Below are 19,379 nucleotides of genomic sequence, written 5' to 3'. Positions count from 1 at the left end.
GTACAGGATTTAAGAACACTGGGATACTTACAGAGGGCTGGAGAAGGAAAGGCTGGAATTAAATTACCTCTAAAGAGAACATAAAATATGGAAGGGGAAGACCTGCAAGGTACTTCAGTGTGTGCTGACAGCAATAAACAACAGTGTGTTTTAGGTGAAAGAAGTTGCTTTGCTAATCTCAGCTGAGACCATTGAAGAAAAACAGGAACAGAGCTAAGTAAGGAATGGAACAGAGGGAGAGAGGAAAATAGGGGAGCAATTGAACAGGGCAGAAGATGGGAGTCAAAGAGCATGCAGGAGCAGTAATCACAGCTAATCTCCCATCAGGCAGATCATCCTCCTTCCAGGATGCTTTTGGTTTTCATCTCACTTATTTCCTCCCTCCCCCAGCTCTTCTCCTTGAGTCCTGAAGTGGACATTGTGTTCACAGAAGTAAAAGGATGGTTCCTCAGTATGAAGTGCTGAAGCTGCACAGCACTTCTCCAGGATGTTCATTTCCCCTTGTTCATTTGTTTATCAGCAGCAAACAATTTTTGTTTAGAGGTGCTGCTGTAGCTCCGAATTTCTCTGGATGTGTCCTGGGCAGATGGATCTCCACAGCTGTCAGGATGTGTGTGACCCAGGCTCCCAGCTGCAGCCTCTGTGTGCAGGGCATGCTCTGTACAGCCTGTCTCTGCATTTAAGGGTATGTGGCCTGGCATGCCACAGTCCTTGGTGTTCCAGCTGTTCCCTACCTCCCACTGCTTCTGGGGTACAGCTTTGGTATGGATGCTCCTAGGCTGAGGCTTTAGCTCACACTGCCATTCCTGAAGGTCCCTGACCAAGTTACTTTCTCAGAGCCTCTTTCCTTCTGAGCCCCAGCAGCATCTGCTCCTAGGATGGTTTTCATCATGAAATGGAGGCATCCTGTCCCAATGGCCTCTCAGTACCTGCACACCTGCTCTGGATGGAGCTGCCCCTCTGCTCCTGTCATGGGCTGGAGGTGAAGATGGATGGGTTGCCCATTGGAGGAATCTCTCACTTGGACACTGAGATAATGATCTTTTAGTAGATTCTCAACATGGAAACTTGTGTCAAGTGAATTTATTCCTTCCTCTCATATTTATGTGTTGCATTAATATTTTATAGTAAGTCAATTAGCTGTGCCTGCCACTTTACCTGAAACACTGGAATTTGCTCTCCTTTTTCATTCAGAAAGTTATGCTTATCCTGCCTGTATACAAAATACCTACTTACCTTAGCAGACAGATCTACTTATCTTAGTAAACTTCTATTTCCATGTGCTGCCTATAAAGTATTTTAGAATAGCTGGTTCATTTGTCCCTGGTAGAAAGTTTCTAATATAAACCTCATGAATGGGGCAGCCAGTGGGTATAAAAACTCTGTTACCACTTGCAAGGGTTTGGCTTCATATCATGTTTGGTTCATGAGATTTTTGTCTTAGGTGACACCTGTGAAGCTGGAGACAAGAAAGAGGATGTTATTGACTGATGTGTTCCAGAGGTTTACACTGCTGAGTTGGCAACTACCCTGCTTTTAATTCTCACCAAATTAACACATCCACACTTCATGTCAATTTTAGTCTTTCCTTCTGGAAGTGAAGTTTCATAGACAATTATTAACAAGCAAGTTTCTTGCTAGTCATCTTATCTGTCTAGAAATGATAAGAATTAATCTGATGGACAGAGGTATTTCCACACTTAGAGCTGTTTGGGAATCTTGCAGGGAAGTGTTTTCTGAGGGAAATTAATGTCTTTAGAATACGATCTAAAAAAGGACTCTGTACTTTGTCTCCCTCTTCCCCAGAATAACCCTGGACCTTGGAGTGCAGGTGTTCACTATTCCTGGTGGTCCTGGTGGTGAGTGCAGGATTGATGGTTATTGTAGCAGAAACAATGGGTTTTTACCAATCATTGCTTGGTGGGAAATGTAAAAGACATGGAAAATCAGGAAGCTGCTTGTCAGAAAATTTTAATTATAGTATGTCCAAGGTGCTCTGGTGTTGGAGAGGTGGAAAAAGATGAGGGCATCATTGGGAAACTATGGAAGCTTCACTTGTCTAAAATGGGCAAATCAGCAACTTTTTTCCTGGCTGTTTGGAGCTGCTGAATTAATGTGGTGCAGATGTTTGGCCTCACTGCTGTGGAGAAAGCATCCTCTGAAAGCAGCCTGCAAGGCCACATCCAGTCCCACAGCATGTCTGGAAAGTACCTGTATGGTGCTGATGTGTGGCAGCTCCTTTTCCCATCATGGCTTTGCCTCAGAAAGGGGGAGCTGAGGCTGAGACTGGAGCTGGAGAGATTTTGATTTGTGTGGGGCTTGGAGGGCAGAAGGGGGAGGAGGCTCCAGTGACTGCCTGGGAGAGGGAAAAGCAGGGGAACTTTTCTGTGAGAAGACACAGACATTTCCTAGAGTGGGATCTCCAAAGGACCTGCTGACTGAAACATTCCTGGCATTCCTGCACTTGGCAGCAACGACTGCATCAGCAGCAACAGCAGCAGCAGGAATAGCAGCAATAGCAGCAATATTATTCAGGTTGCAGCAGCAGCACATTCACTTCAGGCTGCAGCAGCCTGGCCTTGGCAAGTGACCCTTTGCAGTCATGGACTCTCAGATCCACTGCTCCACTTAGAAAATTTTCTATGATGAGTACCACTGCAAATTGTGAGTTTTTAGCTGCAACTGCAAGATGCAATGGATGTGATTTTACTGTGATGCTGCTGTGAACAAACCTGGCAGAAGCAGACTGAAGGGTCTGCAGGGGACTGACTATTCACCACATTGTTTTCTCCTGAGGTTTCCTGGGTGCTGTGTGCCCAGTACAGAAAGTGCAGCTGTCCAGAGCTGATACCCCTCCTGCATCAAGTTGTATTTACATCTGCTGTGAGACAGAGATTTACACCATCTTTGTGTCAATAAGTTTGTAAATCATCTATTTATTACTCACCAGTAAGATAAGAGGAATTCTAAAGGCACTAAGAAATCCTTCCCACCTCACTCACCTTCCCCACCAAGTACTGAATCTTGTCCAAAGCTGCTCAAACAGGATTCTGAGATAAAGACCTTGGGTAAGAATTAGCAGAACAAACAGAATGTGGAATGGTTTGTTAAAAGACTGGACTTCTCAAGGCCAGTGGGTGGGTGTGGAAGAACACATCTTACTAAAATGAAAGCTGAGAACATTAAAAAAATACATCTTGAAACAAAGCCCTGTGCAGAAATCTGTAATATTTTAATTAAATTCATGTAGCACAGAAGAATGCTAGGAAGCATAGAAGAAGAATCATACAAGTACATGCAATCTGTGCAAACTCATCTGTATTCTTGTTTCAGTAATGAGCAGCACAAAAACTTTCCAAGAGCAGAGAACCTCTTCTGCTTAGCATGATAGATTGCAGCAGAATGATTCAGAGTTGATGCAGCCCTAGCAAGGACTCTCTGTGCTCCAAACTACATTTCTGTCTTTCTTTTAAAAGTCCTTTAATAGAATTTACTGATCATCTGCAAACTGCCTGACTGTGAATACAGAGGAGAAAGCAAAAACTTCCCAGATTTCGACTTCCTTTCTCTACCAGACAGAACAAACCCCTCTGTAGCAGATAATTCAGTCTACGCGTGGGTACCTGTCCATTCAGAACTGGCTTGGTATCAAGGCTTTCTTCCCTATTTTTCTGTCACATGGATGAAATACACTGCTAGAGCATTATCAGCTGTTGCTGGGAGGTACATTCTGCTTTAAAGGTAAAAACCTCTGAATCTGTGATTTTGCTAACCTGTGATCAGGACCTGGGGGTGACACTTGTAGGTGGGACATGACAGACTACAGAGCTGAAGTTTTCAGTCAGTAACACCTCAAAACCTGTTCCTTTTGCAGCTCTTGTTCCCTCAAAGGATATGTGGTCTATGGTTTTATTCAGTGCAGAGGGGTAATGGCTGCATCCCCTTGACTTAAGACTTGTGCTGATGCAGAGCTGTTCTTTGTTTGCAGATAAGACAAGAGTTAGCATTTAACACAGTCTAAAATAAAAGGAGAGAAGGGAGTTGTTAGATTATCCACTCTGTTACTCTGGTAGCAGTCTTGTCCTCCACACTACATTCTCATCACAGTAAAGCTTTATTTTTATTGGTTACCAACCCAAAGCAACAGCTGGGCCAAACCAGAGAATATCATCCCTCTGCCTTTGCAGCACTTGTGCTGAATCTTTGTGCTGATGCTCTGCTGTTTCTCCACATACTTCCTGAGGACAGAGAGATCTTCAGCCCACCACAAATAACCTGGTCTACCTAATCTTGGTGGCCAGACAAGAAGAGGAGTCCTGCCCTCTTCCCTGAAGGATATTCCTCCTCTCTACTCCCCCTGTGAATTACCAGTTCCTCCCTTCTCTCCTCTCTTGGTGTTTCTATGAAGACAGGCTGGATTTTTTACAGCTGCCTCTAGCAGTGGTTACCTCTTCTTTCTCTGTCTTTCCAAGGGGGCTGTATCACAAAAAAGCTGCCAAGTTTGAAACCAAGGAAGAGAAAGGATGTGTTTGACCAAAAAGCCCTTGGAAGGGCCAGAACTGGGAACATGCATGGACTGATTCTCATGCAGGCACTTTGCATCCTTCTGGAGTGTGGATGCTTTTTAAGGAATTAACAGAGACTGTCTCACCTGTGGTATTGAGGACTGTACTGAATTTAGGTGGATCTAATGATATTTGTTTAATGTGTGCTGAAAGAAGAGTGACCCAGCAGCAAAGTTACAATGCAAAGGGAAGCCTGGCCCTCCTGCTGGAAAAAAGGAGATGTGTGAGGCATGGTGATGGTGCCTGGCTTAACTTCCCCTTCATTTGCATGGACAGTGGGAAAATAATTAGGAGGTAAATCCTGTCCAGACAGAATTCAGAGTCAATTTGGATGGTGTTCCATCATTTGCATGGACAGTGGGAAAATAATTAGGAGGTAAATCCTGTCCAGACAGAATTCAGAGTCAATTTGGATGGTGTTCATCTTCATTCTAGACATTTGTTAAGTAGATGTTACACCCAAGCTGCCCAGCCTGGGTTCCCTTAACAGCCTAAGGAGAGGAATTGGCACTCATTTGAAGAATTTTCAGGGTAAATGAACTGTTTTCAGTTTCAAGAGCACCATTGGTACTCTTAACCGTACACAGGAGTTTGGGCTGAACCAAGATGCAAGTGTCTGGTGAGATCCCACCCTTGGTGTAATAAAATCTTAGGGGATATCCTGGGACCTGAGCTGCTCTGCATGCTGAAAGGAAGATGTGGAGCACAGGGAGACTGTGAATGAACAATCTAAGAACAAGAAAGTCTTGTTTATATTGTGACTATATCAAATTTACATGGAGATGGATGGGTTTTAATAAGGAAAAATAAGGGTAAGAGACCACTTGGATTCCGATATAGGAAATAAATCACTGCAGAGGAGTCATTCCTTTCAGAGCTGGCTTGCAGGACTCTGTAGCCACAGAACACTGATGAAAGCCTCTGTAGGGCTTGCTACTGCTGAGTGAGGTGGGTGCCCTGGTGACAGAGAATACAGAGAAGGTGGAATTGCTGAACACCTTCTTTGCCTCATTGCTGGGCTGCTCTCCATCATCTTTGGTAAGTCATTGGGAACAGGAAAGGTGCCTGAGGACTGGAGGAAAGCAAATGTCACTCCAGGCTTCAAGAAAGGCAAGAAATAGGACCCAGGTAACCTCAGATGGGTCAGCCTCACCTCCATCCCTGGAAAGGTGCTGGAACAACTCATTCCTGGTGCTGCCTCCAGGCACATCAAGGACAAGAAGCTTATCAGGAGCAGTCACCATGGCTTTACTAAGGGGAAGTCCTGTCTGACCAACCTGAGATCCTCTGTGAGGACAGAACCAGGTGGATGGGTGATGCCAGAGCAGTAGATGCAGTTTATCTTGATTTCAGGAAGGCATTTGGCATCATCTCCCACAGCATCCTTGGAGCTAAACTGCAGAAGTGTGGCCTGGATGATGGGGTAGTGAGGTGGATCAGGAGCTGGGGGAAGGACAGGAGACAGAGAGGGGCTGTGACTGGGATGAACTCCGGTTGGAATTCTGTTTGTAGCGGAGGCCCTCAAGGGTCAGTGCTGGGACCAGCACCATTCAATGTATTTATTGATGACCTGGATGAGGGAACAGGGTGCACTATCAGCAAGCTTGCTGCTGACACCAAGCTGGGAGCAGTGTCTGACTCCCCAGGAGGCTGTGCTGCCATACAGAGGGACCTGGACAGGCTGGAGAGTTGGGTAGGGAGAAACTTAATGACTTACAACAAGCATAAGTGTAAAGTCTTACATCTGGGAATGCCAGTGGTTGGGAACTGAGCTGTGGGAGAGCAGCCCAGGGGAAAGGGTCCTGGGGGTGCCCATGAGCCAGCAATGTGTCCTGGTGGCCAAGAAGCCCAATGGCACCTGGGGGGCATTAGGAGGGGGTGGTCAGGAAGTCAGGAGGGGTTCTGCTGCCCCTCTGCTCTGTCCTGGGGAGGCCACATCTGGAATATTGTGTCCAGTTCTGGGCTCCTCAGTTCCAGAAGGACAGGAAACTGCTGGAGAGAGCCCAGAGCAGAGGCACAGAGATGCTGAAGGGAGTGGAACATCTCCTGGTGAGGAAAGGCTGAGGGAGCTGAGGGGCTCTGAGCCTGGAGAGGAGGAGAATGAGGGGTGAGCTCAGTGATGTTTATAAATACGTAAGGGGTGAGTGCCAGGAGGATGGAGCCAGGATCTTCTCAGTTATATCCAATGACAGGACAAGAGGCAATGGTTACAAACTGGAGCATAGGAGGTTCCACCTACAATATAAGGAAAAACATTTTCCCTGTGAGGGTGACAGAGCCCTGGCACAGCTGCCCAGGGAGGCTGTGGATCCCCTTCCCTGGACACATTCAGAACCCACCTGGAACACTCCCACATGTCCTGCTGGAGGTGACCCTGCTTCCCTTCCAATCCCTCACTTTCTGTGATTCTGCTCAAAAGAATTTTCTAGGACACCAGGTCAGGATTCACTAGCACTTCCATTTTTGCTGTTTGAGGTCACTCTATTTGTTTTGAAGTCATTCTCATTCAGGTCTGGGAGGGAGCAGGAGTTGTTTTTTGGCTACAGGTTTTGTTTGAACTTTAACTGAGTGGTGCCTTTCTCTGGCAGCTGGCCAGGCAGCCCTGAGGAAGAGGTTTGTAAGGTCAATTGGAGGCAAACCTGGCCACATCCCTCTGGGTGCAGGGACAGACTGGTCACACACCAGTGTCAGGATGGCCTCACCCAGGCTGGGGTCACCACTGCTGAGCTGCTGCCTCTCCCTGCTCGCTGAGCTGTGCCAGGACCTGGTACAGGGACCTGGTCTCCTCTGAGGGTAAATACACAAAGTTCCATGCCAAACAAAGTCATGACAGGGAAGGGACAGCCTGGGTCTGCCTCCTCTTGCCATGCCACGTGGCTGTGTTTTTGTCTGTCAGGTCCCCAACCAAACAGAGTGACACAACACCAGGCATGCACTCAGGTGATTAATAGAGGAATTAACTGCATGAAGTTAACCTTTCCTGCTCAGATCTCCTCAGCTGCTCTGCAGGAGGAGGGAGATGGTGAAGTCCCAGGACAGGAGGCTGGCTGAATGCTTCATGGGCAGCATCCTACCCACCCTGTCAGTGTGCTCAGCAAGTTATCCATCCCTGAAGCTATTCCTTTTTTTTTTTTTACCAATAGCCTTGACAGCCATAGCCTTGGCAGACACAAGCAAAAGAAGGAAACCTCTTACAAAGGTTTAAATGGGCCTTTTCACCCAGTCACCAAGGAGAAGATTTCTTGTTCACTAGCTCCTTGCTCAGCAGAAATGCTGGTTTCAAAACCATGTCTGGCAAAACCTTTGATGCAGGGGGAAGAATACAAATTAACTACTTGTGCTTGGAAGAGCTTATTCCTGTTTGAATGCTCTGTTAAATCCTCTCTCAGAACTGACAGAAATCTGATAGAGTGCTTGGAGTCAGAATTAAGTTGTGGTTTTATCTGTTAATGTGGAGACCTGTGACGACAAAAACTTTTGGTTTACATGGCTGATGAACTAGTGTTATTTGTCCTAAGAGCGAATTGCTGAGGTAGATATACATTGTGATACTTTTAAATCCCAAGCATGCTCAGAAATAACACAGCTTATCTCTCATGTTACTGATTAGGACCTGAGAGAAAATCCTCTAAATATAGAAATGACTTCAACACCAGCAAAAAATTGCTCCATTTCCCTGAACTCAGCATGGAAGGGCTGAGAGAGGATCCCACTGTGTCTGACCCCTCCTTGCTCACAGTGCTGGTTCTACTCCAGCATTGCACTGGTAACTGCAGCGCAGCTGAGGAGATCTGAGCAGGAAAGGTGCACATAGGGTCCAGAGCACTTCATGCAGTTAATTCCTATATTAATCACTCCAGTTTATGTCTGGTGTTGTGTCACTCTGGTTGGTACCACACAGCTCTGCTCCCTGGAGCTGATGTTTGCTGCCACTGAATTTCTTGCTGGCAGCATCAGAGCTTCCAGGAAGCATCCAGGAAGATTACCCAGCAATCTGAGGAGGAATGAGGGTGCTGTGGCCACTCTCATCCTGCTGCCCAGATGCAGCAGTGAATCACTGTGGGCATTACCTGAGGAGTGGCTCATGCCACCTTTTGGTGATGTACACAGCTGACATCCCCCATTCCCACAGAATCAGAGAGATCCCACATGCTGCTTCAGATCCCAATGCTCCTCCAGGGTGTACAGATTTGCCAGGTCCATGTCAAAGCCTGCAGAGAAGCTGAGGCAGATCTCCACCTGGTCAAACTCTGTCCCAAACAGGAGGTTTGTTTGGAAGAGGACTGGCAAACTGAATTCCTGTGGCAGATCAGGCAGCTTCTGCAGGAAAAAAAATATGGCTGGATAGCATCTGGGAACCAAGAGAAGTTTGTTTTAGCCACAGCAGCTGGACTGATACACCAAGACACCAATTAACACCAATTAGCTTGTCAGCAGGTGAACAAAAGGCTTCCTTGCACAATTCAAAGCAATGTGCTAGTTAACTACGTATCTAGGGAAAGGGTTTTAAATTGCACAATGGGCTGAGGAATTATACAGCTGGGGCTTTTCTTGCCTGGCACGGGCAACTATAAGGAACAGAGACATAACTGAATTTGCTGCATCCTTCACTCTGTGAAGCACAGGGAGGCTCAGCCAAAAGCATCCACTGAGCATGCATGGGATGTGTTCCTTGCAAGAAGAGAATGCAGAGAGCAGCTCAAAGGCTTTGCTTTTCTGCATGCACTATGGCATCATGGAAAGCAGGAAATATAGTAAGGATGTAAAAGTAGTAAATGCCAAGTAGAATGTAGTAAAGGTGCCATTTGAAGAATATTTTGTTGGGCAAATTGGATATGAGGAGAGAGTCCCTCACTGAGGGGCTGGAGCAGGGTCCCTAGGGAGGTGGTGATGGCACCAAGATTGTGTGTGAGAAGCATTTGGGCAATGCTGTTAGATGGATGGTTTAACTCTGAAGTTGCCCTGTGTGCAGTCAGAAGTTGAACTTGATGTTCCTCATGGATGCCTTTCAGCTCAGGATATTCTATGATTCTAATGATTCTGAATTCAGTGAATAGTTAGGTATTGGTTATTTACTTCCAAACTTTTGTGATGTAGCCATGTCTGATGTGGTGTGATGCTCCAAGCTTTGATTCCAACCACTCCTCGTACAAATATTGTTAAAAAAACATTTTTACTCTGAAAGCTGAGATATTGCATAGATTTATCTTCTTACCTTTTAAAAAGGAAAGCAATAAGCTAATTTAAGAGATAAAGGTATGTCAGGCTTCCTATGTTTAAAAGTTTGAGCTCTTCTGATGTAAATGCATTTATCTTAAATTGTTCAAACCAGAAACTTCATTTCTGCCATGTAAACCTTTTCTTAACAATGAATGTAGTAATTACAGAGCCACTCAAAACTGAATATCCACAAGATTTAGAACAGCTGGTTTGTGTTATTCACAGTCCACTTATTCAGATGGTTGGAATGGAGCAGGGATGCTTTTTTCTCCATTTGCTGGCTTGGGGCTTGGCAAGACAGGAGTGCCCAGGAGACTTGGGGGAAACTCATACATAGATCTGTAACTGTGAAATGTGCCCAGGAGGAGCTGAGTTTGTCCTGTTCAGAACAATTTGGGTTCAGCACTAAGCAAAGAAGCTGTCTGTGTTGCAGATTGCTGGTGGAGATGTGGCTTTTGTTAGTGTAAAACCAGAAGAGCATGGGGCACTCTTTTTCCCCTGAGCTCCCTCCAGCTAATGAGAGATTCCTGTTTCCCAAACCATGGAAGACAGCCTTAGAGTTTGTCATCAGATGTTTCCTACACCTCAAAATCCTTCTGGATTTTTTTACTTAGCAGCTCTTGTAGCCCCTACATGTCAGGAAAAGAAGTGCATGTTCTTCTCTCCTGCTGCTTTCAATGCCCCATAAAAAAATAACTTCTTGCATCTCACTCCCCCGTGCTCAGATGTTAAATCTCGCTGGGCTGCAAATAACTGAACAACATAGGACTTACACACAATAGGATACCTTTAATTTTAGAGCATCAAAAAACATTCTGATGTAGTGTCAGCATCAAAAGGGAAGGGAAATGCTCTGTTCCCATGAATTTCAAGTGCAGACTCGGATGTGACTCTCAAGGAATGCAGAGGGAGTGGTGCTCTCCAGAGCAGCTCACTGGCACCTGTGACACTGGAGCAGCCTCCACACCTCTCCTGGCAAGGAATATTTGCACCACTATTGACTTAGGACTCGGGCAGGGTTTGTGTGAGAGTCCTGGTGTTGCAACAACTGCTGTGTTACTCAACCAGCTTCCCAGATGGCTGGTTAATAAATAACAATCCAGATTTGTAAAATCACTTGGCACAAGTTTTCCTCAGCTTGAAAGGGAGAAAACTGAGCTACCACACAGTATTTAATTTGGAAATCTATTAAATACCTGCCATGGAGCACAACATCCTCTGGTTAAAGAGGCAATGGGTTTTATTCTGTTTTCAGAGGGCTTCTAATCTGAATTAATTGCTCGATGACCATTTTCTAGTTTTCACAAACAGCTGTGTTATTCCTCTGTGTCAAAATGCAAAGCAGGATTACTTAATTACAAAATGCCACAGCAAAAAAACCTCAGCAGTGTGCAACACTGTTCCAGTAACAATTATCAGTGAGCTTAATTCTGGGGTCAGAAAAACTGCAGTATGCAGCTTTGAAGTTTACATAGATCATAAAATCACTTTGGCTTTTTATAAATGTTAACCTCAACTCGTGGGCATTATCATTCGTTGTGTCTGAATGAAGTCCATTTATCTGGATGATGTGTAGTGTTTCATGGAAAAAATCACTCATTTTATACCAATATGGCAATAAAAGCAGCATTGAAAGTCTAAACACTTGTACAATAACCAGATATAGTTAGTCAAAGGCACTAGGGCTAACAACTGACTCTGGAAATGCTATTTGATCTTTTGGAAGACCTTTTTTTTCTCAATAAATTTGAATCAACTTTTTATTTAGCACAAGAAATAAAGTGATGTATTTCGTTCTATAAATGGAAATGATGAGTTAAAATGCCTCAGACAGGCTAAGAAATCCTCAGTACCTGGCTGAAAATGAAAACTTATTATTTTCTAGATTTCAGGCTAGCATCCATGAAAATCAACATTTATGTGTGTGTGTGTGTCAGTGTCAGGAAGAAGAAGACATCTCCCTGAAATGCTTTAAACCTCTTGGCTCTGCTGATCCTGCTGTATTTACCCACGTGTGAGCTTTAAGTCCAGTGACCACTCTTTGGCAGGCAGCTCCCCAGGAATAATCATTCTGCTGCATATTTGGAAACTTTTTCTTAACTTAATGACCTTTCTTTAACCTCAGGCCAGGCTGCTGGTTGTTATCACTGGGGAAGAACAAATATGTCTGGGTGAGGTGGAGCTGAAGCCATTGCCCAGAACCTGGATCTTGCAGCTCCATCCCTGCCCTTGCTGCAGGTTTGGCTCCCCCAAAATAGGGAAACTTCTCCCTGCCACCTCCTCATTCCAGCTCTGCCCACAAGGAAATAACCATCTAAAAATCACTCCGTGGCTTAAATGATAAACTCTGACAGGACGCCATAAAAACTATGTCAATTACTCAAGGACAATCTGTGTCAGAGCTGAAACTACGTCTGGAATCCATATCTGGAATCCACCCTTTTACAGACTAACAGAGGGAAGAAACTGTAGAATGCTTGAATAACCAGCAGTACTGGAGTTGCAAGATCCATCACAAATCAGTTATTTCAGCTTGATATTAGTCCATTGCTATGTATTGCTGCATAATGTGCAAAACAGGAGGAAAAAATATATATATTGTACAAGTCCAAGTGATTTTAAGATTAGTCTGTTTTCTACCTTGGGTCAATAACAGATTTTGAAAGGTTTTTAGAAATTTACACATATTTTTATTTTACCGCTGGCTGTTGTTAAAGCAATATATTGATGTGAGTTGGCTCTCCAATCTTTTTATAGTGTTGTCTTTAAATGTAGAGCATTTAATATAACATTAATGGCATCTACAAGAACATAACAAAGACTTTAGCAGTCTTTCTCCTGCTCTGTCCATTCTGTGTCCAGAGGATGCTCTCAGGTTCCTCACAGCACACAGGCTCTGAGCATTTAACACAAGCACTGATAGTGCCTGTGGCTTGTCACAGTGCATTACCAGCTTTGTCCTACAAAATTCTCTTCAACCTCGTTATTAGTGACCATTATTACATCCATGGTAATTAATTTTATGGCGTTTTCCCCACTCCATAGTCACCACATCGTATCCACCTCATGGAACACCCCCCAGCTTCTGCAGCCAATTTGCCTGAGCTTCAGAAAAAAAACAGAGGTGGCTCTGGCATGTTCTTCCTTGGAGCAGGTTTCCTTAGGTTCCTGGTTGTAAACTTCCACAGCAGAATTCATAATACATAAAACCATTAGCCCAAGGCCTGGCCACATGATTGGAAATGCTGTTGAGCACAGTTTAGACCTTTCTGAATGTTTTCAGTGGTTCCTGTTGTCACTTTAAAGCATAGGAAGAGAAGCTGAAAAAATGGGCTGTCACAGGAAAGAGGCTGTATCCAGTTTCTTTTTCCACTACAGGCTGAAATCCATCCCAGTGAGGCTGCAGAGAAGCTGCCCATGAACCCGTGGGTCCCAGACCAGATCTGCTCTTGGGCAGTGAGCAGGGGGTCTGCACTGCAGCTGGGGGGCACGAAGGGGATGCAAAAAGCCTGTTCCCCTGTGTCTTGGGTGGCTGTGTCACCAAGGGACAGCAGTGACAGCCCTGACACAGGTCTGTGCCTTCCACTGACCTGATGGGCTGCTTCTTGCCCAAAACTACTAAATCCAGAGGAGATTAAGAGGGAAGAGAGCCCGTTCAGTGGAGGTAGAGAACTCGTTACTATAGCAACTGTTCTCTTCTTTCAGCATAGCTTGGGAGGATTCCATTGCAAAGGGATTCCTGAGTAGTCCCCAGGCTGGGAGGGGAGGCTGACAAAGGCTCAGTGGCTGCACCCTTGAACCCAGATGGGGATCTGGAAGGGGTGGGGGTGGGGGCAGCAGGGATGGGTCTGTAGAAGTTTGATGCTTGTTCAAAAGTAAAACAGATGTTGAAGTGCCTGGGCTCAGCAAACTGAGCTGGGATGGAAGTGTTACCTCCTGGTGTGCTGTGCTGTGGCTGCAGCTCTGCCTGGAGGTGTTGCTGTGCCACAGGACCCCAAACAGCCAGGCCCACTGCTTTAACAAGCAGAAGAAATAAGAGAATACTTAGCTAATTCCTACTGGGTTTTTAAATCTCTGAGGCCCTGAGAAGACTCCCTAGCTGGGTTTCTGCAGCGAGATGAAGTGCGTCCAGAGCAAGAAATAAAATAGCTTGTAATATAATAAAGGCTTGGTCAGTCTGACTCCAAGGCAAGTAATTCTCTGGGACTGGAGCCAGGTAATGTTATCTCAGCATTACTCTTCTGGGAGTACCTGGCACTCTACATGTTCTAGGTCTTTGTGGTTATCTTAGGCCAGCACAGCAGATGAATGAGCTGATTATCCTTTGGGTAGCTGCTGCTTTCTGGGGTAACACTTCCCTTGCATTCACAGGAGACACATAAATACCAAGTCAGTGCTTTGGGTGAATTCCTCATCTTTAGCCTCCATTAACCCCATCTGCTCTGGCAGGTATACTTCAGGGAGCAAAATTCTACCTTGTTTTTTTTAATTGTGTTTTGTGCTGCAAACTAAACACAGAGGGAAAATATAACAACCTAGGAACATCTCAAACTTAGTCCTGAAATTCTCTCTCTCTTATGGTTAAGGCACAGATAACACTGCAAATTCTCTTTATAAGGGATAAGCAAAGGTGAAATACTTCTGTCCCCTATTCTCCCTCTTGTCTTATTGTCCCTTTTTCCATGCAGTTCTGCTGGAGAATGTTCTCTGCTATGATCCTGTCACTGTTCCTCACTGAGGAAGAGGAATGGGGAACAGCTGTGCAGCCTCTCTCCTCCATCTTGCCTTGCTGGCTAACAAAATTTCAAACCATCATAATTCCTCTCTTTCAGAGGAGCAGGTTTTTTTGGCTGTTGATACAGGCAATAAGAAATTGCAGCCTTAATATTTGTTTAAAATTCATCAAGGTTCTTACCAAGGACTCAAAGAAATTAAATCAGGCTCCCTACTCCCAGTGCAATTTGAACACAGACTCAGGATGAGTATTTGCTGTTACAACATGCTCCCCTGACAGCAGTGTACCTGGAGGTGAGCCAAGGGGCTGAGGGGCTCAAGGATAACCCTGAACTCTCACCCACACTTCCAAGGGCTGCAGAGCTCTGTGCCAAAGTCTCCAGCCTCAGCCTGGTCTCAGAAATGAGATCCACAAACTCAGGAGCAGCTTGCTACTGCTTCCTTAACAACATTTATTGACAACTGCTATGAAGAAGCCTGCGATCTTTTCAGCTGCAAAGATCAATCATCTGATGGGGACCTACAGGAAAGATGGGGCAAATGGTTTTAAACTGGGAGAGGGTAATCTTAGGTTAGACATTGGGAAGAAATTCTTTCCCATGAGGGTGCTGAGCCCCTGTCCCAGGCTGCCCAGGGAAGCTGTGGCTGCCCCATCCCTGGCAGTGTCTCAGCCCAGGTTGGATGGGGCTTGGAGCACCCTGGGCTGTGGGAGGTGTCCCTGCCCATTCAGAGGAGAACAGGATGAGCTTGAAGGTCCCTTCCAACCCAACCCATTCTCTGATTTCATAATTCTATGAGTCAGAATTCTAGACTTAGATCTTTTGTGAGCAATAAGCAATTTCTGCTACATTAATGCAGTTGGGATGAATAAAATCATAAAAAATCCAACTGCAAATCTCTTTGCTGCAGATTACAGATATAGTACTTAAATTACAGAAAACTGCAAAAAATATTCTTTAGTAAATCACACAAAAAATTTTAAAAATGGTTCAAGTTATGCTGTCAAAGGGAACACTCCCTCTCCTGATTGAATATGTGATTAAGACTGGATTCAGAATCAATGAAAACTAGAAATTTCCATTGAGACTTGGTGAAGAAGTGTCTCTTTTACTTACAAAGAAGTAGTAGACTTGCTGACCTTTATATTCTGTTCAGCCATTGAAGTAATATATTACACAGCAACTGCATGGGGTTGAGGGAAAAGTAAATTACAGAGGGGAAAAAAACTTGTTTTTTACTGTCTGAAGGGAGAGAGATTTCTGTGACAAGTAGTTCTGTGTACCTCCATCCTGGCAGCAGAGGTCAAACAAACTCTCAAGCTCCTGCTCAGCATAGGAAAGCAAAGCTGAGTCCCAACTGTACCTTGCTTACAGCATAATTTGTTAGTATGTGTTTTGTTGGTGCCATAACCCCACTTATCTCACTGATACTTCCTTCACAGGCTTTAAAGCCAGGTTATCCAGGGGATACAGGCAGCTGGAGAATTATTCTCTTAATGTGTCTCACTTACTAGAGTAAATTAATCTACTAGATTGATTCAGAAATTGAACAGAGATATAGAACCCATGTCTTCTATTTACAAAAAAACAAGTGTGCTAATGCAACTTGGTTGCTATAGTGTAAAAGTTGATATCAGGAAAATTAAGACACATTTGTCTTTTTCCATGACTTAAGAAGATGGCTGGTTGGTTGGTGTGTATTGCATTGGTACCTAACAACTGGGTGAAGAAATGGAAAGAGGGGTCAGTTGCTGCTGAGAACATCACCAGGTTTCTCAAATCTGAGCCCAGTATTTTAACCATTCAGTCTTGGGAGTGTTTGAGCCAATAATTCAGTACTTCATTCCCTTCTTTGAGCCTTTTTTCTGACACCTTTAAGGTTTCAATATATTCTGATATTACCAGAAGCCTTAAGGTTTGTTGAATTTGAATATGTACGTTATCTAAGTGTAAAGTTTACTCCTTAGAAGCAGGAAAAAAAAACCTGGATGTGGACTTTAAACTTATGAAAAGTACCATTTTAGTAGCTCTAGCATGACAACCTCTCTCTCTGCTCAGCCATTTCAAATGTACTGCACAAAGAAGAGGTGTATAAATTTCTCATACATTGCTCCTCCTGCATCCTTTTTGCCAAATCAAGGAAGTTCTTGGGTAAGAGCAGAAGATTATTCATTTTCATGTTTAGTGATGTTAGTATCTGTCTTTCAGCACACTCTACTGGGTTTTGCACCATGTCTTCAAACCATTCCTCTCTGGTATTGCTGCTTGTGCTTTCAATAAAACCAGGCTCATGCCACTTGCCCATTCAAATCAACCACATTTAAAATGCACAAAGGCAGGATGAAATGGCTGGAGGAACCATTACCTGTAATTTAAAGATGAAAGAGACCTTAACCCATAGTGAATTTCTAGAAATAATGAAAGAAAAATAATTTCAGCAAGTAACATATCAGTATGTCATAATATTAACTGAATCTACAAGGCCTTTTTCTCTCTCATGAGTTCATCTGCAGCTTTGTTCTCACCTTTATTGTACTGCACATGCTTGTAGCTCCCCAGAAGATAGGCCATGTTTGTTGTAAAACACTTTGAACAGTTTTCAAGTGACTTGCACCCTTTTTGTAAACTCAACAATAACTTATAACGAGTTGCTAACTACTAGTAAAGTGCTAAAACAATATGTGATGCAATGAGCAGAACAAACGTATCCAAGGTACTTACCAAGCAGAACTCATTACAGGACTGAAATTCAAGCCAATAAGGAAGGGTGTGTAATCAAAAGGATATAAAACAAATAGAGCCAGAATTTTCTTATCTCCTTCTAAATTTTCTGAGGCTTTGAAAGAGGTTATTAAGCTTTTGAAGCAAAGCAAGTCATAAGACTTGGTATGAACAAATGTCAGTGAAATGGCCAATATAAAAAAGTTGGAGTTTTCTTCTCTAGTAGAAGTGGATAGAATTCTCTCTGCCCAGGAAAAACAAATCTTTTATTTCTTTGACTTTTCTGCCTTCTCTTTCCACACTAATAGCGACCTAGAAAAATATCAGTCAGATAACTAACCATGAGAAAAAATGTCCTGTTACTCACGGTATGACAAAGTAGTGTGAAGCTCAAGGTCTTGGAAACAGAAAGGACAGTGTGAAAGGCAAATTGTACTGCTATTTTCACCACTCCTTCCTGCATGTAGAGATACCATCAGCATTTGTTGCAGAATGAACTTTCCATCTGGTAATTTTGATATTTAGCTATTCAACATCAGTGATACTGCCAGGTACTTCAGCAGGGACCTGGAGAAGGGAGACCTTCTCCACAAGCTTGTGTTGCCATCTGCAGCATTCTAATCTGTGCTTGGATTAATGGTTCTGTTTGCTAGATTGCATGCCTCTTCTGTTCCCATTTGGCATCACTTTCATCCTTCCTCCAAAGCAGGGCCTGCTATGCCTCAGTCATGACCATTTTGGTTGTGCTGAAGCTGCTTTGCCAGCACAAAGAATTCCTGAAGCCAGCTCTGGAGCTTTGCTGCCACTTTGGCTGAAGTGTCAGCGTGAAGTGTGCAGACAAAATGAGGGAGCAGCCTGGGCAGTGATTAGTTTAGTTAGAAATGAGAGGTAAATGAGCATATCATGAAGTCCTTCACAATCCAGCAAACCCCAGCTTTAACAGCAATATCCACAGTGACGGCCACTGTTATTTAAAAGAGCCTACAGGCTTCTCTGAAACACATTAAAGGGCTGTAAATACAGTAACAAGACAGCAAGAGAGAACAGTCAAAGGCAGAAAAAAACACCGGGGATGTAAAAAGGTAATTCAAAGCTTAAAGGTGATTTATTCCCTTCCTGCTCACTTATGACGAATTAATAAAACACACGAGGCAACCTTCTGATCCTCTCTGGCTGCAGGAGGCCCAGAAAATCTGTTTCCTTACAGCTGGCTGTGACATCCCCGCTCCGACACTCCCCATGTGCTGCAAAGGACCGGAAAGGCAGCTCTGACCTTCCTGTAACAGAACATCTTTGCATCGCCAAAACTAACCGAGAAACTCAGCACTCAAGCACTGCATGTGGAAACCCTTTCTCTTACCTGCTTACTTATGATTTTTGTCCTGAGCCAAGAGACCAGTTTCCCACCCAGGCATGAATCAGCCCTCACATGACAGCTGCTCGGTAACTCAGTAACTTTCCGTAAGAAGCAGGGTTTAAATAAACATAGTTTTGATTGCTGTAATCCAGCGCAAAGATTTCTCACGTGTTTCTTGTGTCGAGTGGCTGGACTGACTGACAGCGGTACTTACCGGGGCTCGGCACCTCCATCCCGGGGCAGTGCCCGCTCCGCACCGTGTCACCGGAGCCTGCCGTATGCCTCAGGTGACACACGGCCCTCCCGCTCCTCACCCCTCACCCCCGGCTCAGCACCTCACACCCTCACCTCACACCTACAGCACGGCCGGGACCCCCTGAGCCCCCAAACTCCCCCGGGGATCCGCCTGAGGAATGAGCGGAGGCTGCCGGGCAGAGGGGAAGCGACGGGCGGGGGGCAGGGACAGGCGGGGAGGAGATCCCGGAGGAGGCAGCGGCAGCAGGGATGAGGCCGGCGGGAAAGGGGAGAGGAGACCGAGGGGATCTTAGGGGGATGGGACAGGGACGGGGGTAGGGACAGGGACAGGAGTAGGGAGAGAGAGAAAGGGAGAGGGAGAGGGGCAGGGACAGGCAGAGGCAGGGACAGGAGCAGGGACAGGAGCAGGGACAAGAGCAGGGACAGGGACAGGACCAGGACAGGACCGGGACAGGCAGAGGCAGGGACAGGAGCAGAGACAGGAGCAGGGACAGGAGCAGGGACAGGAGCAGGGACAGGGACGGGACC

The 19,379-nt window shown here is 45.0% G+C and overlaps 2 long non-coding RNA genes across 5 annotated transcripts; both read right to left on the bottom strand.

Annotated features, from left to right (window-relative positions):
• Positions 1-3,279: 3,279 nt before the first annotated feature.
• LOC139804598 (uncharacterized) lies at positions 3,280-17,848 on the bottom strand. Of its 4 annotated transcripts, none has more exons than XR_011729445.1 (4): positions 17,240-17,848; positions 10,982-11,109; positions 8,636-8,885; positions 3,280-4,017 (listed from the first exon to the last, which is right to left on the bottom strand). It is a non-coding gene; the product is annotated as an uncharacterized lncRNA (long non-coding RNA). The 4 variants fall into 4 exon arrangements; XR_011729444.1 differs by lacking the exon at positions 3,280-4,017 and adding an exon at positions 5,995-6,135; XR_011729443.1 differs by lacking the exon at positions 8,636-8,885.
• A 477-nt stretch (positions 17,849-18,325) lies between these two features.
• LOC139804484 (uncharacterized) lies at positions 18,326-18,903 on the bottom strand. The gene is made up of 2 exons (XR_011729402.1): positions 18,600-18,903; positions 18,326-18,516 (listed from the first exon to the last, which is right to left on the bottom strand). It is a non-coding gene; the product is annotated as an uncharacterized lncRNA (long non-coding RNA).
• Between the last annotated feature and the right edge of the window lie 476 nt (positions 18,904-19,379).

The sequence above is a fragment of the Heliangelus exortis genome, chromosome 18 (genome assembly GCF_036169615.1).
Source record: "Heliangelus exortis chromosome 18, bHelExo1.hap1, whole genome shotgun sequence".
In the NCBI taxonomy this organism is placed as follows: domain Eukaryota; kingdom Metazoa; phylum Chordata; class Aves; order Apodiformes; family Trochilidae; genus Heliangelus; species Heliangelus exortis.
Note: the sequence above shows the minus strand (reverse complement) of the source record. Positions and strands in the feature narration are given on the sequence as shown.